At 44.0% G+C, this 24,302-nt stretch overlaps 2 long non-coding RNA genes across 4 annotated transcripts in view; both read left to right on the top strand.

The window, feature by feature from the left end:
• LOC136023118 (uncharacterized) overlaps positions 1 to 886 on the top strand; it is a 91,106-nt gene extending 90,220 nt beyond the window's left edge. For both annotated transcript variants that reach the window (XR_010616476.1, XR_010616475.1), the window contains one exon: positions 810 to 886. This is a non-coding gene — a long non-coding RNA (uncharacterized LOC136023118). The remainder of the gene's footprint in view (positions 1 to 809) is intronic.
• A 674-nt stretch (positions 887 to 1,560) lies between these two features.
• Positions 1,561 to 5,669, top strand: LOC136023119 (uncharacterized). 2 transcript variants are annotated; one of them, XR_010616478.1, is made up of 3 exons: positions 1,561 to 1,639; positions 3,561 to 3,655; positions 5,458 to 5,669. It is a non-coding gene; the product is annotated as an uncharacterized LOC136023119 (long non-coding RNA). The 2 variants fall into 2 exon arrangements; XR_010616477.1 differs by having other exon boundaries at positions 3,561 to 3,705.
• The last annotated feature ends 18,633 nt before the right edge of the window (positions 5,670 to 24,302 follow it).

The raw sequence follows: 24,302 nt of genomic DNA, 5'->3' as shown, positions 1-24,302 counted from the left end.
TGAAAAAGAAGAAATGTTCTGGGGGGAAATTATTGTTTAGGGAACATTGATTTGTGTGAATTAATGTTTTCACTTTGGTTGATAGTTAAAAACAGATACTTAAGCTAAGCCACATTTTTAGTGTAACATTAATGCTTCATTAGCTATAAACCTAGGGTGCAAGCTGACGTCCGTTGTTTGTTTGCTTTCTTAAGTCTTCAAACTCCAGTTGTCATTGTGTCAACCTGTGCCACAGGTTTTATATTGATTTTAATGCAAAACAACCCTATGGGGTTGTTGTTGTTTAATGGACTCGGAGATGGGAGGATGCTTTGAAGTTCTCATTGTTACTTATTCACTTTAGACAATCCTCTCCAACCTTCTGTCTCAACCTTCTTATCATTAAAAATAGGGGCAGTGTTAATGATCCTACCTGACACAGACATTGTAGAAATTAACCGATGACTATTTGTGTAATACGGTATTTGTACAAAGGTGGTGTGTTACTTGTACTGCAGGAGCAGCCATCTGTCACACACATGCATTTAGGCTGCAATGACCGTTTTGGGCTTGGGAAGTTAAGTAATTTTCCCCCAACTATTTATTTGGGTTTTTTTTTTCTTCTATTTTTGTCAACTGTTTGTTGTATTTTAATTCAGAATATAGCCCAGCTCTGTAACTGCTATCAGTTACGGTGGGTTTATCGGCCCTATAGTTTGGGGTTATAGCACAAAAATGTCTATGTGAGAGGTCAGCACTGTTTGAAAGTTGTTAGTAATAAACTAGACATAATGTTTGAGTTTAATTTCAATTTGTTCTCTCCCATGTAGCCGAATGTTGCTGACAGATTGAGAGAGAAGGAATAAATCACAGCGTTGCGACTTAAAGCAGCCCAATCAAATAAAGGGTATGTATATCTGTTTTCCATAGTTCTCCCTAATTACCTTGTAATTCCTGTCATGCTTACCTTGGTTGTGTTTAAAGGAAGGTTGTATCTAAAGAAGAGACTAAGGATATGATGTTTAGGTGAGGCCAGTCTTAGCCAGTGGAAGCAGAAATGTGACTGTGGAGCTGTCCTTAGCCAGTGGAGCATCGAGAGAGTGGATCAGGACTTCCATGGTAGGAGCCTGGCTCCTCTCATAGTCAGCAGAGCCTCTTGCTAAGGCTCATAGCTTCTGTGTTATGAAGCTCTGCTTCTCTACAGGTAAGGCATACGCCTAAAGGTCAACAAGAACCTTGAGGTCCCTACCTGTACCTCTGCTGATTTCAGCAGACGAACACTGGAGAAGTAACGCAGCCCACCCTGATCTCAGGTGAGAGGCACTGGCTCTTGATCAAGTTGTACTGACAAGGATGTCCACTGCTGTCAGCTGGACTCTCACGCACTTACCACTGTGCTGAAATACCTCAGTTCTCCAGGCCTAGACTGACTTTCTATTTAGGTATATATCAGGTTTTCAGCATGTGAATAGAGCTGGGCTATCCAGCAAGCAATGACTCAGTAAAATGCGGACATCACATCTAATGCCACTACTGAGTGTGAATCTCCTTCTCTTTCAGGATTTACCAACACCAGTGGAGTCCCTTCTGTGAACCACACAGCAGAACCTGGCTTGCTCCTTCCCACTGGCAAACAGCCTAAAGGAGGAGCTGTTTATAGGTGAGATGTTCAGCATCAATGGAAGCAATTAGCTTTTTGCTCCTTTCTGTTAGAAGGACCTTAAGAATTGTGAATTGAACTGATAATTAAGAGCTCAGCAGCTTTATAAACTGTTGCTATATTTGTGCAATATTTGTACCAAGGTACTATAAGGCTACACTGTATTATACAAGCCCATCGCGTTTGCATGGTTATCTTATTTCTCCTTTCTCCCTTTCTATTCTGTGAATTTTTATTCTTTGGATTACCTCCTGCTACATCTTTTGATCTGTTGCAGCTAAAATTGGTCTCACCTGTGCATTTAACACTGTAACTTTAAAGGCATTCCTGTGTTTCTAAATGAATATCAGGATGGCACTGGCACTGTGTGGGGCACTGAAGAAGAATGAAGACCGGCGGGGTGGACTCAGTGTTGAATAATCATATAGCGTGGAGGTAATTCAAAGAACTAATCAGAGACAGACATAAAAAGCAGTTATCTTCTGGAACGCAGGAAGTCAGGTAGAATGAAAAGCAAACCTGAAAACAGTGAATCTGTTTTACATCAGTGAAGGCAGAGGAGTCCTACCCAGGATTAGTTTGGCCGTTGTCAGCGCTTGGTGCTGCAGATAACATGAATTCCATAGCAACGAGTTTTTAACTTGAAGTTCCTGGGTGCAAAGATGCATATTAACGAGCAAATGGACTTGAGTTTCATCGAGACCATTAAAAAGTATCTTTATTTTCCACCCACCATCCTGCTCAGAAAATGGACTTATTTATGAAGTCCTCAATTAAGGATGAAAATTTCATGTTAGACAGATGCTGTCATTTTCTTCCTACCCCTCCAGCAAAAAGCCATGTGTAATGTGCTGCATTGGGCTCGGAGGCTGAAGAATGGGTTGTTAGTGATAAGCATCTGCAAAACCTGCAACACATGCCCAGGAACTTAGTCAGAGGAGTCAGATGTTGCATGGGCCAAGTTTAAGCCCAGAGAGAATGTTACAACACAGGAAGAAACCCCTGAAAATAACAGGAATTGGTACAGTATTTGGGCTGTAAACACAGGTTAGAACAGTCTGGGTATTTGCTTTAATCCTCTCTTATTCTATTTTGAATTCCAATGTTCCTGCTTGCTAAACCACTTTCCATTTCTGCTCGGTTTTACTGTGACATAAGGAGAAGGGATATTTTGGAAGCTGGAAAACTGCCACTTGCACCAGAATGGCATGCCACTAATTTTTGCAGGTTTTTTGAACTGAGCATTGCCACTCTGAGAGCTCTGTCAGCCTCTTCTTCTAGGATTCCCCACAGAGATCCTCACCCTCCTACAAGGCAGGATATGCCCCAGGTTACAGTCCCTTTCTCTGTAGGTTGTGCTGCCCCACTTGCTTCAAAATCAGGCTCTTTGAAATGATGAACCGAATAGCCCAAAAGATCAGGCTTCTAAGTGCATCCTTAGGGTAGACAGGATGAAAAATGACTTTGCAGTGTGTACTGATGTAGTTTAGCATCATTTCAAGTTAAGGTCAAGCAAAAAGGTCCAACTTTCCATGAGGTTGGTCTCCATGACATGTTTGGCTTTGTGGCAGCAAGGTGGCAAGAACCGTATGTGTAGCATGTGGGCTGGCCTGGAATAGAGGTATTAGTGGCAGTCCTAGCCAGGAACATGCTTGATGATGGACATTTCAGTGGCTGATGGTGCACAGTAGCTCGTGTTAAAGCAACCTCAATGGTAGGTATCATGAAATGCTATAAGGGGCTTGATTTGCACCTTTGCTTACTTACGCTCTGACATATATTTGGGTATAGTTTAGCAGGCAAGACAGTTAGCCACATTGAGGGAGAACCTCAAAATATGTACAGTGATATAGTGAAGCCTCTTTTACAGAGGGACAAACAAATCTCACTTCTACTTCTTTATTTTGTCTCCTTTGAGCAGAAATTCAGGCAAGCCATTTAATGTCACCTAGTGAGTTTTAATGGAGGCTTGGAAGAGGAAGAAAAAACCCCCTCCTGTGTCCACTTGTTCCCTAGGTACGCCACATTACCCACAGCTAGTCTCACCACTCCCAGCGAAAGTTTGTGTAAGTCCTAAAATAATTCCATTCCACTGGCCCACAAATATTCCCATTTGGTCAGTTTTATATAGAGTAATTACTGTTTAACATGGCACCGCAGCCGGGTCAGGGCTTATTTTGGGTTATGGGTTATAAAAAGCTGCTTGAAAAAAAGGAAATGTGTTTGTGGATCTGTCATTCTAAACAAATGAGTCCAGAAACTTGTTAGTTCACTCATTTTCTTTCACTTGTTTTGCTTTAAGAGTCAGCATTCATAAGAGCACTGGCGTTAGTACCAAAGGCATCCAGCCATCTCATCCCGGCTTGCGTAGATACGCCTGCACTTCAATTACATAAACTGTAATTGCTGGGTGGGCAGGTTCTGTGGTGATACCGAGTATTGTGGGGTGGCTCATGCGCAGGGAAGGGGGTCATGGTTTAACCAGTGGAGACATGGGAAGTTCGTTTTCGTGAGCAGGTGATAGGTGCGATGGGTGGGAAACGTCTTGGCTCTGTGCTCTCCTCCACAGAGGTCTTTGCATTTTAGGTGCCTCGAGTGCTGTGCAAAGCAGGCAGTTCATTCCTACAGCTGTGCTGTGGTGCAATTAGCATGTTTCCAGACCAGGGCAAGTCCCACATCAAATATCCTTCTAATTTTAATAACTTTGATCTATACATATATATGCATGTGTCTTAGGTTTGTGCATATATGGATAGATATGTGTGTATAGCTAGAAAAAAGGAACATACGGCTGCATATATACGCGGTCATTTCTTATCTGCTACTAAAATACAGGTGTCTCTGTGGGAAACAAGTTGTTAAGCTGTTTATTGTACAAGAGTGCAGGAAGTTGAGAGTGTTATATTCACTTACACGGTTTCCCATGCTGGGTCGGTCATTTCAGCACAAAAATTAGTATCCCAATCTATTTCACAGAAGACCCCAATATTTTTTGTAATCATAGGAAAGAATGCTGCCCATTGGGACAGAGCAAGAGGCTATGAATCAAGAACAAAGGGTTTGGTTGTACTTTTCTACTTCTTTTATGGCCTGGGACAATTCTTAGCACTCTTCTGTGCCTCTATTTAATAGCAAAATGGGGCTAGTAACATTGAGTTACCTTGCACAGAACTATTTAAAGATGAAGTTTTGAGACCTTTTACTAGCCTTTGGCATCAGAGACATAGAGCAGCTATGAGAAGTATTCCTGTGGTTTGGCTTTATTAACGATAGGAACTTCTTGAGAAGTTATATTAGTGAAGTGGAACTGGGAAACAAACCAGGAGCAGATAGGCAGAAATCAAACCCTTTCATGGACAGTTACACAATATGCTAAGTAAAGATGGCTGTATCATTGGGTTTTTTCTTATGAAACAATGTGAAATGCATATGGAAAACAGCTTCATCTCTGTAACAAAAAACAAGAAGACAATTGATATTTCTATAGTTTTTAAGGCAAGATAAATCTAAAAAGAAATACATCAGGAATGATGAAAATCTTTCAAACTGGAAATCTGGGAACACAGGCTGTTGGCTCAGAAATAGCTCTCAGGTTTCTTGGCTCCTTACTCTTCATCATCTATGCCAGGCAGGTGGTGAATGGCAGCCCTGAGGCCCAAGCCCTTGACCAGAAGCAGTTACCTCATGATAAGCAGAATCAGGATGGGGAAATAGAGCTATGGACACATTTTTTCCTCTGCTTGGGTTTGGGCTTTCCTGTCAGGTCATCCATTATATTATTCCTTATATCCATGTATTTCTTCTTCCTCTTTTTCCAGGTTGTGCCTGCTGAGTGTTGGAGGTGATGTAGTGCACACACTGCTTGCCTTTCCTGCTGAGGATAGGTACAACGTGGTCCTTCAGGACTGAGCATATTGCCAGTACACCTTCCTCCCCAGGCGGTGAAGCAAGCTGTTGAGCACTGTGCTAGTCATAGCAGCACAAGTTATTACATACCAGCTCTGCCTTTCCGTTGGATATTTCCTACATGTTCATGGTAAGAATCTAATTGTTTTTCCATCTCCATCAAATCTAATAGGCCCAGAGAAATGTTTTCGTGTAGGCATTAAGAGTAAGGAGAAAACAGGTAAGATCCCAGGCCATCAGGGACTGAATCTTTTCGATTGTGGGTTGCTTCTTGAATTCGTCTGAAAGAGCTTTCATTTTATTTAAAACGCTTTTATTGATTAAAAAAGGCTTTGTTCATAGGCTCTATTTTCTCGAGTGGCTGAAGCAGGCTTAACTCATGACAGGAGTTCTTATTCGAGTTCATTTTCATCATCTTGGTCGGTGCTAAATTTCATGCTTTTCTTCTCCGTAAAGGTAACTGGAAAAGAAGCACATGGTTTAGGGACAGAAAAGAAGTGTAGGTTTCCTTCCAGTCCATTAATTTTCTTTCATGGAGCTCTGTACCACTTTGAGTGCACAATTGGGAGGAATCAAAACACAGACATCTAGACCATTACATAAGATCAAAAAGAGAACAGATTTATTTGGAAGCTGGGTCTAATGTATTTGTCCAAAGTCATGGACATTTTTGAGAGCTCAAAACATTCTTCCTGTTCTGCCTCAGGATGAAACTTAGATCATATGAACTGGAGAGAGATCCCAAAATATTTGAAGCCGTTTAAGTAACCGTAGACCTAATTCAGAGTCCTCACTGAGTGAGGCCAAGCAGGGATTTGAACCTGATTTTTATGTGTGCTCTTTTTTTCCCTTTCCTCCTTTTAATTTGAAGTTCCAGCTTATATTGAAGAAACTGTCCCCGTGGATTTCATAAAACTGGATTTATCCAGGTCAGGCACTTAGGATTTTTTTTTAACTGACCCAATGTTTTGTGTCCAACCACCCCCATTCCTGAAACAAACAAATAGATTTGGCTGTGGAAATTTCCATTTTAAAAAATTCCCTATGTTTTGCCTCGGAATTGTATTATTTTGCAACAGTTCAAGTTCAAACTCTTCCCAACTGAGCCTCTGTATAACGTAAAGGACAGCAAGCAAGTGGGCCATCCAGGCTAGGAAGATCTAGTATTTAGGGAGAGCAAACATCCAGTGTATGCGCATCCAGCCACAGTGGATGGCTTTGCTGGGTTCACTGACCTCTTGTAGTCTGGATACATGTCTATTAGGAACAGACTAGAAACTGGACTGAGTTCCTTCTGCTGCCAGTCACTTGCAGTCCTGAACAGAAAAGGAAACACCAGTTTTTCTTCCGTAGTCCGGATGCTGACTCACCTGTGTGGTGAAAGAAAATAGCCAAAGGGTTGCTATTTCACCAGTGTCCCAACGTGCCTGGGGTTATTTCATCAGTTGCTTTACTTGGGCAAGTTGAACTGCAAAGCTTTAAGGCCTGAGGCCAGTTCAGTAGTTACTCACTCTTGGTCATGCACTTGGTGCCTTGGTGTCTGAGGTCCCCACCACTGATAAGTGAGTTCTATTTCCCGGTTTGTTTTGAAGCTATTGGCAACAGCTAGTTGTTTTGCATTGGTGTTTCACTGGTGCATGGTGTCAACACAAGCCCATTTTGCTCATAGTTGGGAACACATTCCAACTCATCTGCCTCTTTGCTTCGTCTGGCTCCAGGACTTGACCTGGTCTGTGGTAGGACCTGGGAGCTCTGCCACTGCTGCTGTATTTCACTGCCCAATAAAGGGGTTCTGGTGGGGCAGGAAGAGCCAGGCTGTCAGGGGTGCACAAGACAAATGAACCCCTATTCCTGAATTCCTGAAGGCTGGCAGTGACCAAGCAGCACTGTTACGGTAGCTGAATGGCATCGGCCATCCTGGTTCAAGCCAGGGAAACTTTATCTGTCCTTGTGGAGTGTTTCCATGCTCGTTGCCTGCCCTAGAAGGCCATCAGACCAAAGAACGTTCTTAAAGCTTGCTGGGAGAGGGCATCAGTTAAGGTACTGCAGGAAAGAAGATCCTTCCCCTGCTATATACCTTTTCTTTGTGCCCTAATGAGTACCTGAGCTGGGGACACTATTTCAGACAGGCTACCAGAAGGGAAGCTTGCTCTGTGCATCTAGATCAGTGCTCACGCAGGACACTGATGGTCCTTGAGTCGTGCTGGTTTGCCTGCGAGGTCAGGGTCTGAGCTTCTCATCAGGTAGAGACTGGTCTGAAGTTCAGGAGTAGAACGTGCAGCGTCTGCCTTTTGCCTAGAGCTCACTGCAGTGCTGCTTTGCTATCTGTCTGCCATCTATGCTCACCTCTGCGAGTGTGGCCAGGGCGGCTAATCCCTGCTTATCTGAATGCAGAGACATAGGCAGCAAGAGATTTAATGCAAATGTAGCATTGCGCAGCCCGTTCCTTCTCACAAACTATTGATTACGTGTCTGATTTGCTCTCCCCTGATAATAGGCCATAGGCAGAAGCCAATAGTGCGGGGAGGAGGAAAACCTGTCATGATCATTCGATGCAGCTGGTGAGCCAATGGGAGGAGAAAGCCTGTGGATTGGGCTGGGAGAGAGCAAGGGTGGGGGAACTGTCTTAGCAACAGCAGAAAGCAACTCTTTCCCCCTCCCACCCCGCAACCATGCTGGAAAGTTCCTGGTGATGTTCCTTAATGTATTTGTCTCGCTCATGCCAAGTTTGTACGTGATTTATGTGGCTTTGCCGTGTGTGCCAGTTCGCCCTTTTCTCCATGGTCCTTTGAAGGGAATCTTTCCTTTGTGCGTCCGTCTAAAACCAACTCATGAGCTCAAGGTAAAGGGCTCTGATGCTGGATTCATTGCTGTGCAAGCCCGGAGAACAAAGAGTTTTATACTGTCTTTTTGTGTTTGGTATCTTCCTCTTGACATCCTTCCAAGACAGCCTCTTGTTGAAGCAGTCAGTTTCTTGCCAGTCTGTTGAGACAGTGGGAGCTGGACACCTTGACTGTATTTTCATCTCTACTAGAGAGTCCTTATATGAAGCTAGGTGAATCCCTGTCCTTCAAAATCCAGATCACTTTGTCATGTTGCTGGTCTGGGTATTAAAAGAGAAGATTCCCCAGTTAAGCCCTCCCTGTGATCTGTGGGCTGAGAAAAGCCCGTCCAAGGCACCATACTGCTTTGCCTCTTATCTTTCATCTGCCTTACAGCGGGAAATGTTCTTTCTGTCTCTCTGCCTCTCTCATGGTCAATCTCTCATTGGTTTAACCAACCGAAAATGAAAATGGCAGTTAAATTTGTCCAAACCTTTTGAACATTTATTGGAGCCAAACGTTGGCACTTCCAACACTTCCTTGAAAATGACCTTCGGTGTCCTCCCCTCACCTGCTGCCTCCTCCTGCTCATAAGCATTCACACGTTTATCTCGCTATTTGCATGCTGATAATAGACATAGATTTTGTTAGTCCTGCATCTGTCCAGACGGCGGGGACAATAATAGAAGCACCGTCGGGACCAATATATATTGGTCTTAGGAGTGTGTCCAATAATGTCTGGGTCAGGGAGCCTTTAACTGCGGTGTCAGGGAATTTAGTCAGCTGTCATCGCTTCTTAATTAAAAATAGCTGAGACTCACATTCCATTGCTGTGTGTTAGCTCATTTGTCATCTTGTCCTCTGCTCAACAGCAAACCCCCTAAACACCTTCAAAACCAGACAATGGGCAGAAATGCTTGCAGCAGGTAAGAAAAGGGAGCAGAGAGCGGATAACCCATGCCGTGAGCTGCTCTTTGGGTCACGACTTTGCAAGAGTTTAGCAGGATTCAAAGGGATGCATAACACTGCAGTATGAAATGTACTATATGTGTATCTACTTTACATAAATAAAACTAGCCTCTACCCAGACATGTGTCAGGAAATAAATCCAACAGTAACTGTCCTGGGGTTACAACAAACTTTCCTCGTGGACAAACCAACTTACGTTTTTCCATCTTGAGTTTCCAGCATCTTCCCCTGCTCCAGTACTCCCAACGACAATGTTTTCTCAGGATGATCCAGCCAGACCTTTCCTATGTACATAAGTGATTGGATTCCTAATTCCTCACTAAAGGGAGTTTAGTGGTATTTGTGATTGCTATCACCTTCCAGTAGGTTTCACTAATTTATTCCTGAGGGGACAGGGAGATGGGAGGTTACACAGAGGTTCAGGAGCTGCAGAGGGAAATGAATAACATGCTGTAATATCATTACTGAAAGAAAATGCATCACCATCCCCCTGCCAAAAAGAAGAATTTATTGTGATTCTAGCTAATGCTTGGAGCCAAGGGACAGTTTTGGCATAGGGAGAATTATTCTGGCTTCCTTTTTACAAGTAAATCAGAGGTGGAAGGGCATTAGACCAACTAACTTCCTGAAGTGGAAGTTGTATCCGGATTACCATATTTAATTGTCTGTGATTGACCTATCTTCCATGAATTTTACTAATCCATTTTTGAACCTGTTTATATGTTTGGCCTCCACAGCATTGGGTGATGATGAATCCCACCATTAAATCATATATTGTTTGAAAAAGTTCATCCAGGATGTCCTGTACAATTCTATTAATCTGTCCAGTGAGTAAATAGATGGCTGTTGCCAGGGTTAGAGATTCCCTCAGCCAAAATAGGTGATAATTCCCCTTGAGACTACATGCATCCCTTGCACTCAAGAAGGGAAGCAGCACCAAACCTCCTGTGTTTCACCATCCGTCTTGAGCAGCAAGGGACCAGTGTTTGCTCCCACACAGAGCAGCTTCTGCAGTCCCAGTATTAAATGGTGATTCTTCTCACCATGCATAGTTATTTCCCTCTGACTTGACTGAATATAGAATCATAGAATCATAGAATAGTTAGGGTTGGAAAGGACCTCAAGATCATCCAGTTCCAACCCCCCTGCCATGGGCAGGGACACCTCACACTAAACCATCCCACCCAAGGCTTCATCCAACTGTTGATGTTCCAAGAATGTTGTATTTCCTTTAGAGGGGGAATTCCCATGCAGCTTGTGGGATAGACCCACACTAAGATACTCTGTTCAATCCGGTCAATTATTTTGGGTCCAGTACAATAAAGCTGTAGGGATAGACTCGATATTGTTTGGTGATTTTGAGGTGCGCTGGTACAGAAGCAACAGGTAGAACCTCATCTGAACCCCAAAGCACCAAGCTAAGGAGAAACCTTCCTGTTAGTAGAGACGTTTTCAGACTGCAGAATTCTTTATGAAAACTAATTAAGCTCTGATGACTTCAGCTGTATTTTCAGCCTCTGATTAAGGCCATGATACTAATTAAACTCTTGAATTATTAAAAATGCAAATAGTCAGACCTGTGTGCAATAGCAGACTCACTTTTCCATGCTCCGGGACAGCAGTGGGAATATTTGGCAGGATCCCTTGTGGTCACAAGTTTTTCTTTTCTTCTTGTTCCTTCTCTCTTTATAAGTGACTGCACTCCACTTGATGCAGAACTGAAAACTTCAGCTGCTGGGGTAAATGTCTCCACTGCCTTGCGGCTAGACAAGTAGGTTTGATTAAAACCCAGCAAAGTTTTGGAAGGAGCTCTGGGTTTCGTGACATCCTGACTGTGGCATTTTCACTGAATGGGCTGTTGGGATTGAAATACCATCTAGTCCTTAGAGAGCGAGCCTGCTTTCAGTAGCAAAACTCTTGGAGCTGTGTTTAAGCTGCCTACTTTGTAGTCATAGTTCAAAAGCATGATCAATTATTTAGACCTCTAGCTCTATCCACTCTCCCTGCTATCCCCTACAACATACATGCACCTCCAGTTGAGACATCTACGCCAGGAGGTCTGATTGTGGCCTTTCCTTCAGTGCAGGTATGTTTTGGTTGTGGCACTACTCCACAGCAAGGTATCTGAAGGATGTTTTGATCTCTTTACTGTCAACATCCTAGCGGGCACGCAGCACCTCTTCTGAGTAATAGCCATCCTTGTGTACAAATACATCTTTTGAAGTAGGATTTTTGTAATCGTAAGAAGGGCTCATCTCCAGATGGATAGCCCTGCAGACGCACAATTAGCTGGTCATTGAGGTAAGATGGAGTTCTGTAGGCTGGGAGCTGAGCAAGCAAATATTGCCTCTCACTGTTTCTCCAGCGTTGATGTGTAGATACATCATGGAAATGTCTGTGTTTATTATATTATATAAAGCCATGAGGTCCAGCAATAGCCTGAGTACCACTCCTGCATCGCTGCCTATACTCTAGTCAGTCTTCTGGGTGTGCAGCCCTTCTAGTTGAGGCAGTGTCTGTGTCCCATCCTGTAGCCCTTTTGCCTTGCCATTATGGAGGCTCTGCTGGATCTGGCAGTGTTTGCCGCCAGTACCAGCTGGGATATTGGAGGGATATGCCAGTAGGCAGTCTAGTTATAACTTGCCCAGAGGGAAGTTTCTTTCTAGAGCCTAGTTAGTTCATAATAAAGACATAAATTAAAAGAAGGCGCACAAGATACTACTCAAACGCAGCAAGTGCACGTCACGTGCAAGGAACTGAAATCCTTGCTGGTGTGAAGTGACAACAATTCACTGGAGTCACTTATCACAGAAATATACAACCCAGTGCCCACAGTTGAGTCCAGTCAATGGCAGGTGTGATGGTGAAGCTATGTAATTTCTTTTGCTTCCCTTCTCGATTGTCCTTCTTGTGTGTTAAAACAAAGAGCGAAGTGGTCATTACTTTACCTATGACAAGTGATGGTTTTTCATCCCCCTGCTCTAATGGGCTGCAGGTGTCTCCCAGCCAGCCCAGGCTAATAAGGACAGACATTCTGGCCACAGGCCAAAATTATACAACTGTCCATGGAGAGAAGAAAAGCAAAGACAAGGGGTGGGGGTGAGGGGGTTGGAAGGAAAGCAAAAGAAAGCATGGGAGTCACTCCATGCTGAGATTTTGTACTTTTGTGTCTCCTGAAGTGAATACATCAGTCAGGAATCAAAGGTTTGCAAAGTCATTCAGCCCCTCCAAATTAGAAGGCGAACCATCTGCACGACAGGATGGAGCTCTCCTCAAAGGCTGTGGGCCAGGGCTGATCTCAGTGACACCAGGGTAAGCCTGGAGTATCTCCACCAGAGTTACAACCAGCTCACCCGGGATCTCAGATTCTGGCCTGGTGCACGCATCTTCCTGCCAGAATAACGTTTTGGACCCAGCCCTTTAATGTTGTATCACCATAGTGACGGGCTCCTCTGTTCCAGAGCTGATGAGGAATCACTGTGGGGTTGTCCAGTGTTAATTAATCCCTTTTAGGCAAAATTCAAGCTCAGTGGAAACTGCAAAGACAAGGCAACCCATTCAGAGCTCTGCAGCCTCTCACCCTCTTTGATTTTAGCAATATGTCTTGCCCTTAAGTCCCACATGCCAGAGCAAATCCCTTGTGTTTCCTAGAAGTTAGAGCAGTGATGGGAAGTCAGTGGGAAGGAAAGATGTGTCGCATGGGGACTGAAGATATACGTGTGCCCTTACAGCTTTACAGACAATGCTGTTTGGAAAGACTGGGTTGTCATGCAGGCTTCCCAAGGTGCTGCATTTTTGGGTGTGAGCCAGACAGCAGCCAGGATAACCAAGCACAAAGCAAGAGCTGGGTCTGAGGCACTGGCTGGCTTGAATTGCCCCGAAGCATTGTAACTGATGGTGAGAGATGGAAATCTCCAAAGGTACCAATCTCAATGTTGATTACCCGAATGCCTTGGGGATGTCCTTCACCAGAACTACCTCAGGCAGGTCCCTAAAGTGTGTCCGGGCCTAAGGGCACATCTATGGGGAGAAAGAGATCCCAAAGTTAGTTCTGGCTTCAGTTAGCCACAGCAGAGGGTCACAGAGATGCTCTGGTCCTAATTGCTGGACTGCTAATCTAAAACCAACCTGACTGCATCTTCCTCTGTGCTGCTCAGGTTTCTGGGTCTGGAATAGCTCTCAGACACAACTGGAATGCAGATATACTCTTGAACTGCATCCTGAAAGATGCCAAAAGACATTACCCAACGCACCAAAATGGTTTGGGGTCCACATATCATAGTAATGGACACATCTGAGGTAAATTTACTTCACTTGATTTAGCGTGACAGATCCCAACCACAATTTCTTCTCCAGATTTGTTTGGAGCTGGGATTTGGTTCAAGCCAAGTGTTTTGTTTTGTTTGTTTGTCCAAGATATGGTGTTGGATGCTTAGCAGGAAGGAAAAGAAAAAGCCATAACTGATGGATGTTAATTATGTTCATTTCAGATCTCTTTTAGCGGCTGGAGAAGAAGGGAATGCCACCACAAAGGAAGGATTACTGAGGCAAGGTTCACATTGTATTCAAAGGGAACACAAGTGCTGTGCAATACACGTCACCATCACGACAGGTCAGTTCCTTTTCTCTTGAGTCACTGTCAGAGTTCTGTGGGCAGCATCCATGATAACTTAGACCCTGCATATGGGTTTAATGGTGATAAAAATGGTGCTAGATTGAATGTTTTATAGTATGCAAATGGTTGAGGAAAAGGAGTTTCCAAAAGTGCTTTGTGATGAGGCAGACTGAGTCAGCTTTGACTTCTCTGCCTTTTTGGATGACCTTTGGGTTTTTGCCTTAACCTGACCAGGTAGGAAGTCTGTGAATGCTTGTTGTGCTGCGAACACTGTGACATCTCTGAAAGTACAAACAATAACAGTGGCAATGAACAGCAGCTTATCAAAGTCATTTGCGATGACTTTAATTGTTTTGCTCTCTGCTTCACCCCTTGAAGTATCCAGTGCTTTGATTTCGGCCTTTGGATGCCAGTAATGTGTACCTAAGACTGAGGCAGTTCCTAGGAAATTGAATGCGATTTGTTATCTTTGGAAGAGCTTCAGATAGGGTCAGATAGGGCTGGTTCTAACCTGTGTCTTGGATGGCTTCAGAGGTTATCCCCTAATCTGGCAGTCAGGATTTGAATCTCCTGATTAGAAGTTTAAGTTCCTTACAGTTCCCATAACTAGAACTCATTTTTTGGTGGCTTCCTGGTGCTTTGGTCATTCCTTTAGTTAACTTCAACAAGGTTTTATGTATATTCGGCTGTTGAGAATACTGGGTGCCAGTGTAAACCATTCACACTTCATATTTGTGGCACTAAGACACTCTTTAGGTGCATAGTGTTTTATAGTGCAAGTGCACTAGAGCCATTCTCATCTCTTGTATGTGCGAACTCCTTGAACATCCTGTATTGCTGTACAGACCCCAAACCAGTTGAAGACTGGTTCTATCTAACATTGAGCATGTGGCTGGGCTGCCTAGGGCACAGTCTTGTGCTTCTCCGCATACCTTTCGGTGACTGGAGAGGATTAAATGGGTGCAGAAGGCGGCTCAGGCTTCAGGCAGATTGCATATTGCTATGAAAGAGTCCATCTCTCTTGCTGATCATGTCGAGAGCTGAGAGCATAGCAGGAAGGGGATGGGTTCAGAGCACTGCTGTGCAGGCTTTGAAACATGCTGCAGAGAAAGATGCCGTATCTCTGTATGGAGTGTCCTGGTTTGGGAGCTGTTGTGGAGATGGGATACAGAACTGCATGTATATTGGGTGGCAGGGACATTGCTTCATTTTCTTTTCTTCTTAAGCTTATCTGAGGGGAGGAAACTGCAGACCTTATCTTTTTCTGAGTGGAAAAACTAATCTCAGGTGCATATGTCTGAAGCTAGGAACAGCATGAGCCAGGTTAACTTGACTGAATAGGTGTATGAGGCCACAAAATCTGACTGAGCCTAATTAGAAACCAGGATGCCTCCCAGCACTTAAAGGTTTCTTTTAAGATTATGAAGAGCTGACAAAACATATTAGTGAGAGGTGGAATTGGTATGAGCCATGTTTGGCATTTTACTACTTAATGACAGCAACAAGAAGCCCTGTATAGAGATCAGAGCCACACGTGCGCAGGCCTGGATTAATTCATGCCGCCTACTTTTTGGTGTTTAACACCAATACCTAAGTTAGTTGCACAGAGCTCTCAGAGTCCATGCGATGGACTGAATCACCTTTGGAGATGCTGTTCATCTTCTGTGGAGCCCAAGAAGACTGTGCCATAAACAAGGCATCTCAATTAATTGCCTGCACTTGGTTGGCATGAATGCAAGCCAAGATGTGGTGTCCACTCATCACAGTGAGACAACACAAAGCTCAAGTAAATTGAAAAGGAGAATAGCAGGTTCTCAGAACTGATTTGTAGGGGAGAGGCATTGCAGTGTGCTAGCAGTTGAATGCTGCTGGGTAGTTTGAAAGCACTGGTGAGGATTTAGAGTTGAAGGAAATTGCATGGCAGTAGTTTTATGTTTCTTTCCAAGGACGTATTTTGCTTTGAGGCAGCACTCTCGTTACCACCACTAGCCTGGATTCCTCTGCCCATCGCATTAATACTCTGTGCACTGCCTCTGCTTGTGGGATCAAGCCATCAGTGCTGGAGCGGGGCCGTTAAACTGTTGTGTCTGAGCACAGCCAGGCTGCCAGCGAGAAGCAGGGCTGATTGATGCTGGCTGACGGTGGGACCTATTGCCTACTAAATGCAGTCCTCTCCATCCCATGCCAGCAGGTGCTTTGCCTATCTGGGCACTGCCAAGTTTCCTCCCGCTGTTCTCCTGAGTTCCAGTATTTCATCTTCACTCGTGTTGCTGTTTTCCATCCCTCCACCTCGTTCCCAGCCCTTGGTGTCTGTTCAGAGACGGTCTCATTTGCTGTTGTCCTGGTGCCAGAATTTCAAGTCCAAGGCGATGGAGCTGCAATGGGAGGACTCACGCTCGCTGGCTCCACCGTCTGGACCTGGCCCCAGCACAGAGCTCAGCAACCCCTAACAGGTCCCCTTGCTTTCTCTCCAAGAATATGATTAGAGGCTTGAAACTGAGCAGACAGCTGGTATACTCTCCCAGGGCAGCCTCTGTGTCTGGGCCTCCATTGTTTTTGTCCAAATCATATCTGATTTCTTTCCAAAAACGTTTCAGTCCGTAAAAACCAGACCCAGGTGCCTTTGGTTGTGCTCATTCCTGAAATACCAGCTATGAACAAAAGCATTTTGGGTTGATCTTAAAATGGGCACGAAATTCGTTTTGAACTGGGATGTTTTTTATTTCCCAATTAAAGCATTTGAATCTTCCCTTATGATTTCCAGCTAGGAAACTGCCCTTGTTCTTATACCTGATTTACTGCATCCTCTTTTACTGGATCTTCAGAATTGCTTTGTGCCACGCTGCAGTCTCTGAAACCTCACCCCTATAGACATTCTTTGCACGCTGACATCTCGGGTATTTTACATTGAGTAAAACTACCAGGTTTTTGGTTTTGCTGCAATATGCTTTCCAATTTTGCTCAGCAATTTGCCACAATAGAGGAAAAATTAGAAGAAACCTTACCAGCCAAAATTGGTGGAAGTGTTTAAAAGCTTGGGTGGCCTCTGAGCTGAGGTTTAGTTCTGCATCCCTGTTAACTGCCAAGCTAAGTGCTTTGTCCTCCAGACCGTCCTTCATCTAAACAGCATGAGCAGTACCACTGGCACCAGGGCTACGGAAGGGCTCCTGATGCTGCCAAGAAGATGGGCCCTCGTTACGGAGCGGAGATCTGCCAACCTTCTGTGCTGGGGAGTTTGCAAACTTCCACAACGCATCTGTTTTATTTCAGACCATGGATTGCACTGAATAGTCCTTTTGTGTGCTCTGTCTCCGACTACTAAAACTGGCTCTGAAGACGCCAGAGATAAATATGACAGCTACTGTTATAGAGTATCCCCTGGATACTGTGGCCTGACCTGTACCCACTGTCTATCTTAACGTTGTCAGTAATAATGTTTATATTGCTGTGTCAACTTCATTTCTTATCGTGTAACCAGAGAGGGACCAAATGAATGTGGAAAGCTTTTCTGTACCTCTGCATTCAGGGTCATTTGGAGGTTCACAGATGGGACAGGCACTTTGCCACTGAGCTGTTTACCCTGACAAATGGCACGATGTTGTGTGTATCATTCAAGGGAGAAACAGCACTGTTTGAAATGATAGGAGAGCATTGCAAGGGTAGACTGAATGGCACGACTGCAGATTGGCAGGTCTGCCTACCCGCAGTATGTGGTGTTACAGCAGGTTTCGCAGAGGTAGGCTCTGTCCACGTTTCCTGTGGGACATTACCTTCCAAACCTGCACAGATTCTCTGCGTGGGTTCAGATAGCTGCAGTAACACCAACCATGGCTTTGTGCACTGTGCATGTTCATTGTTAAATTGACTTCATTTTGCATTGTAGAAATTAATACCCTTCAATGGCAGAGGAAATGGATTTGTGCATCTACCCCTGGCCAAAGGTGTGTTTACATACAATTATATCAATAGCCAGGGAATGCGAGCATTCCTGTACCTGGCATAGTATTTGTCATTACCTGCCTGGGAGTGCCTGGCCCCAGTGAAGTGGTTGGAGTAAAAAGGAAGACTGTTGCATTATACCTCTGAGCAGCAGGTCTTTGATGCCTAAATAAGGGTTTCCATCAGTTGATCTTATCTCCAGAGAGTGGGTATTTCAGAAAACGTGACCTGTTTCATTTGTATTGAAGCATAGGCAGCAGAAAAAAGGCATGATTATGCCTCTAGTGCTAGCAGTTCAGTTGCTGGAGTGTCACCAGTTCAAGGCATCACCCAGCCAGAGCTGCTGGGAGCCCAGCTCTCCCTGTGCTGTCTCTGGACAGTGTTTGACCAGACTGCTTTTATCTCTCTAGTCTGTCTGTGGGAGTTGAATCTTTGTACAGAGACTGCATTGCTTGGCATCTAATCTGCACTAGTTGACTCAGTCAGCCTCAGAAGGCAAGGGGGGAGGGAGATAAGTGGGAGGAAGAAAGGTGGGAGTGGAAAATAACATATTTGAGGGGACAGCAGGAAGCCTGGGCTCATTCGCATCTTGGGAATTGCTCAGGACATGACCAAGTGAGTGTTTCCTGATCCCCTCCTTTTTTTGGTTGTTTCTGTTCCACTGCGGGCCAGGAAGAAAGGATAAGCAGGAGGGCACAACTGGTGGAATGCCAGCATGGGTTATGCCCGTAGCAAATGTCTCTAGAAAGCCAAGTGTCCCAGCTGGGTGGTAGCCTTGACCCTCCAAAACAGCTTGGTTGCAAATGTTTTCTTTATAAGCCTTTTTGTGCTACCTGGATGTCCATTGAGGATCACTTATTCAGTCCAGTCCTTCCTTATGCCTTGAGAGGAGTTCTCTGCATGGAGGATATTTTAATACACATTTGCTTGTTACTGTTTGCTTTTTCTGTGGGGAAATGGATCAAAATGGAGACTAAATGAGGTTCTTTGGTGAGGGAAAGGAAGTAAGAGAGAGTTCTAAAAGACACAAACCATTACTGCTTTGGGACAAAGGGATGGAGTTATTTCAACCTGCAGGTTATTCGAGAAGAGAGAGCATTGTGAAGGTGGAGCTGTAGAGCAGGACAGGAGGGAGACGTGTGTGGCTGTGGGTCTTTTCAAGTGCTTTAGGACCCTCCAACATAAAAGTTGCCATGTGAATGTCAGATATTGTTATCCATTATTATGAAAGTTGGGGATCTGCTCACACTTTGAAAGATCAATAATCCCACATTCTCCAAACAGGCAGAGCTGGGATCACAGGATGCTCATGGCATGTTCCACGTACTTCGGGGATTGATTATGCCTTTTCTTTGTCTGCCCTAATTAAATCAATAAATGGCCTTTGTAGTCACCTGTGTAGCAGGTGATGAGTTGAGGTCACTGAAGAGGGCATCCTGGCAGCCTTTGAAATAGAAAAGGATTTTGATCCAGAATAGTCAGGGTGTCCCAGTTTCTTAGTCCCTTGGGCCAGCTTGTTCCTAGAACAGGGCTCTGAAGGCAAATAGAAAAGAACAGAAGCGATTTGTCTTCTCTGAGGGATGATCTAAGAAATCTGGTATTTCTGTTGTCTCAGACCTTTCACTGTTTACTCCAGATGTCACCTGTTTTGTTTCTTCTATGCTTCTCCTATTAACATATTAGTAACGCGGTGATGATTAGGTGAGCAGGTTATGTGCCAATTTGCATTATGACTTAGCTTCTAGTTGTACTGTAGCAACTCCTGGGTGTACAAGCACTGATGGGAACTGTATTGTGTGCTGTATAAACTCAGCGCTGCTTTGTCAAGGTGAGATCATTTTAAGTGGAAGTGGGTAGAAAGAAATTTGGATTCAGATTCCTCTGGGTCCTGCAGTCGTTTGAAATCCAGATCAGCGCTAAATGGATCCGAATTTTACATGCAATACGTGTTTCACATCAGCTCAGCCCGAGTGTAAGATTGACACAGCCTCATTCTCAGAGATGAAAACAAATGCAAATCCATGTGCTGTGGATTGTTCTGCTGGATTAGCCTGTTTGGGGTTTTTTTCCTCCCAGATTGATGCAAGGGCATTTGCAGGTGTTTTCTCTGTGGTAGCTGTTTGACATTGAGTCTTGGCATGCAGATGTTTGGAAGAGTGGCCACTGTGTCTAGTGAGGCTGCTGCCATTAGCCAGCCTTCTCGGACAACGGGTGTAAGCAGAAACCCAACTTTGGAAGCACATGTCCTTCCTCCCCTGGGTCTCTCTGAGATGGTTCATTGTTCCTAGAACCTCACACCTTGAGGATTACCAATCCACACTAAAGCAGCACGAGTAGGATGAGGGGATTTTTTTTCTCAGGGGTATAAAAATGGTATCTTTTAACCTGTCAGTGTGCATTTAAAACACATCTGAGCTTTGAAAGAGGCTGTCCAAAAAGAAACCCAAGAGTAATAAGACTGTGTTAGTAGAGCCAGTACGCATTGAATAGTCTCTGTGGCGGTAGAAAAGCCTTAGGCTTCAAGCAATTGCTAATTATGTGGCTCTATTCCTTTTTAAGCAAATACCATGCAAGGGTTGTGAAGGAGGGAAAGTGTGTTAAGCTGCGGAGGGTTACCAGGTTTGGGCTTGGTGTTTTTCCTTCTTTTTTTCCCATGCTTCAATTTGGTATTACAGACTGGGCTCTGGTTTTAAAATGAAGCCGCATTCCCAAGTCCTGCCATCCATCTCTTAGAGCCCCTGTGTAAAGGGCACAAGTTATTCCACCTTAAAAAGAAAAGAAAGGGGGGGGGGGGGGGGGAGCAAAACCCATGCTGTGCAGAGAGGGAGAGAGTTACAGAAAGTGGGCCCCCTGCTTTTCTCAGAGGGGGAATGTAAGCAGATCCTTGCTGAAACTGCTTCACTCAGCAGTTTTCAGCTTGTTTTAATTGGCCTGGCCTGAAAGAATTCTGAATGCTGTACCTGTGCCAATGAAAATGCAAATGTTTCCCCGAGACGAGGCACTGGGAGTGCCTGTGCCCCAGCTCTGATAGCAGCAGCAGGGGCATGGAGACATGTATGTGATGGGAAATGGGGAGGCCTTGATCTAACTCAGCTTAGAAAACAAAAGGGCTTTGGAAAATGAAGTGTGAATGAGGCAGAAAAGGGCAAAGCGTAGGGTACCTACAGGAACTCCTGCAAAACCAGGGGCTTTTCTGTAGTGAAGCCCATTACCCTCTCACCTTGCACTGGACCACTGGATCCTTTACTAATTTACAGGGGAACTTGCTATGTCTTTCTTTTGTTTAGTTGTTATTTACTGTAGAAGGTTTCCTGTCAGTAAGAAGGCTATTCCTTCAAGTGCAGAGATGCTGTCAGCGAGTGCATCTTTACGGCCGGTGGATACGATGGTGCTGGGTACCACAGTGTGCCCTTGGAGACCGTCTCTTCGTAGGAGAAGCAAGGTTATAAACAGATCTCAGACTCTTGCTACCTGCAGGACTGAATAGGGTGGACTGGGAGGTACCAGCTCCTCAACATCGGTATTACAAATTATAGCCACACAAAAGTATGTTCTCATGCATCAATAAAACATGCCTCCTCATAAAGGACATGCACTAAAGTCCTTGAATGAATGACTAAGAAAAATTACCTGGCTCAGCTTCTTTTTCTGCTTCGTGTCAAATTACAGCCCAGTTGTGAGTTGCGAAAAGAATTAATTTTCAATAAATGGTTGATCAATTCTTTTCTGTCTTTCTAACTCCCTATCCAGTAATGAATATGCATTCTTTGCATTTTCCAGATAAATATCCAGCATCTTAGGGTATTTAAAATTAGATCTGTATACATTTACAGAGTAATGATTATTCTGAATTTCATCTGAGGCAATTAAAAAGCATCACGATGACATTTAAGGTGATATTTTTCTCCCTTATGTTAAATAATTATAAATAATAATAATGATTAAACAAATTATTCTGTTCCTCCCAGTCTGGATCAACCTTTAGGTTAATAATCTAAATCATTAAAATTCATCTGTCTCTCAAAGGATTGAGTAGTTAAAAAAATTGGAAGAACCTTTCTGCATAAGGGTGATTGATAATTACCAAAGCAAAGATGTTTTGTGGGTAGAATTTGTGAAGGCTCAGCAGATTCACTGGGTTATGTACTGGCCTTGCTGATATTTCCAACAATGAAACACAGCACAGTTTTATCAACTGATGTCCTCTTTGTAGGATGATGTTGAGGTCAAGTCCAAGCCTGCTTCTTCAGAGACCGGCCCTCAGGTGTTGGCTGTTTGCAGCTACAAACTCATTTAGTGGTCTTAGGTCACTGATGGCCTTTTTTTGAGGTTAATATTTAATTACAGTGGGAGTTAGGCCCTTATACATGTGTGTGTGAGTTTATTTGTTGTTATTGTTATTATTATCATTATTAATTCTTAAATTGCCCCTCTGTGATTTCTCTCGATTAAGTTCAGTCATCTAAAATCTGTCTCTAGACCAAGATACTGCTCAAGGGAATAACTGGTAGTGTCTGTCATTTCCCTATTGGAAATGCTTTAGGGTTGGTTGATTTGCCCCTACAGTTGTCTGTTTCTCTTTCTTTGCCATGTAAAGTACCTAGAAAATGAGAACTGAAACCCAGGTTTTAGATGGGTACAGCTTAAAGATGAACGGGACTCAAGCTGCCTCTCAGCCTCTGTAACCAAGAGCACTCTTTTCCCTTAGACATTGCAAAGACAATGTGTTAAAAACCCTGAAATCCTGTTTAGCGTCTCCATCGACAAGAGCAATCTAAGATGACTACCTGAAAGGTATATGGACTCGTTTGGACTTTACACTTCTCTGGATAATTAGACTTGCCTGGCCACAAAGCACCAAGGAACAATGGATTTCCAATGTGGGAAGGAAGGATACGGCTTTCCCTCAGGGGTTTATTGGATTGTGAATTGCTCCACCTATTTGCAGAGTTTCTCAGAAGTAATCTGTGTTCATCCATCTTTTCCCCCACCTCCCTCTGGGGTATTAAATCTCTTCCCACTCTACTAAAACCAAGCCTTTATGTTGCCTTAATAAATTGCTTTGCTTGTTGAACGTGACTGTGCTTTGCAGGAAAACACCCACTTCAAAGTAATCAGGACCAAATAGGTACCCTATATACAGGACACAGGCTGAGGAGACCCTCTTTTAAAATGCAGGGGGCTGTGGGGCTGTGGAATTATGTCTGATTTCACTGAACACAGACTCCAGCTGTTGATAACGCTGTCCCCTGTCTTTCTTTCTTTTTACCCACTTTTTTTCCTTAAGCACATTTTTATATCCCCATCTTGTTTTGCCCCGTATATCTCCCTCTTTTCCTCCCTTCCATCTCCTTCTCTTCCTAGGTGTCCCTAGCTAAGTATTAATGCTGGTATTCCAGCTCAGATTTAAAGTCCTCTGAGACGCCGTAGTCCAGCCTTAGTATCCAGTCGTTGCTAGCTGCAGACGGACTGACATTCCCTGGAGAACAGCCTTGCTCAGGAAATGTAGCTATTTCCGGTCTTGGCTGCAGCCAGGAAATGAGGAGGCAGCAGTGGAGATATTTTCTGTATTTGGAGGGATTTTTCCTTACTTTATAGCAAGGAATGGTCTTGCAGCGAGAGGCCGGTTGAAACCCGTGGCCGGGGAGGTGGTGTCTGAATGTGGTGTTGTGTTAGACCGAGGTTCACACGAAGGCTTGGGATTTGAAAGCAGCGAAAATGTCAGCAAATGATCCCAAGATTCGAAGCCAAAATAGTAAACATGACCTCATAAAGCCTTTCTGCTGCTCTCATTTGCTTGTTTGTTTGATTTTAGCTTGCTTGTTTGTTTTTTCTTTGGACACAAATAATATAAAGTCTCCTCAGAACACAGCAGCGCCTTTCGGGTGCTGCACATGGACAGATTCCCGTCTGCTTCCATTGCAATGAAAAGGGTTTCAGATCCACTCTTAATACTGGCCCACTTCTATGTTCATTTTAAATAGAATTTCTTAAAAGGAACCTCAGGAGAACGTAAAGCAGCCAAGGGTATTTTAGTTTTAATGGAAGACGTGTGGCAAATCCCCTAGATTGTTTTAAAAGTCTCATTCTTATTAGTGTGAATATCCTGTAAATTTCTACTGTGAGGTGTGGTTAAAACACTGAAAGTAAGTTTTATTCCATGTAAAAATGTTGCCGCACCACTAGCCTGGTTTTTCCCCCAGTGAAGCTTCTGTGATTGCGGATAAAGCATTAACAACCGTTGCCAGTGCGTTGTGTTGCGTTAGCGCTTCGGAACTGGAGTCACAAAGCACAGCCAAAATCCTGCCATCACCTTACGAACACAAACAAGAGCTGGCCTCTGCCCCAAGTGTGCGTATTACAAGAGTGCCTACAGCAAACATTTCCCAACAGAGGAATGCATGACACCAGC

Source organism: Lathamus discolor, chromosome 17, assembly GCF_037157495.1.
Source record: "Lathamus discolor isolate bLatDis1 chromosome 17, bLatDis1.hap1, whole genome shotgun sequence".
Taxonomy (NCBI): domain Eukaryota; kingdom Metazoa; phylum Chordata; class Aves; order Psittaciformes; family Psittacidae; genus Lathamus; species Lathamus discolor.
The sequence above is the reverse complement of the archived record's forward strand: the minus strand, read 5'-3'. Positions and strand labels throughout refer to the sequence as shown.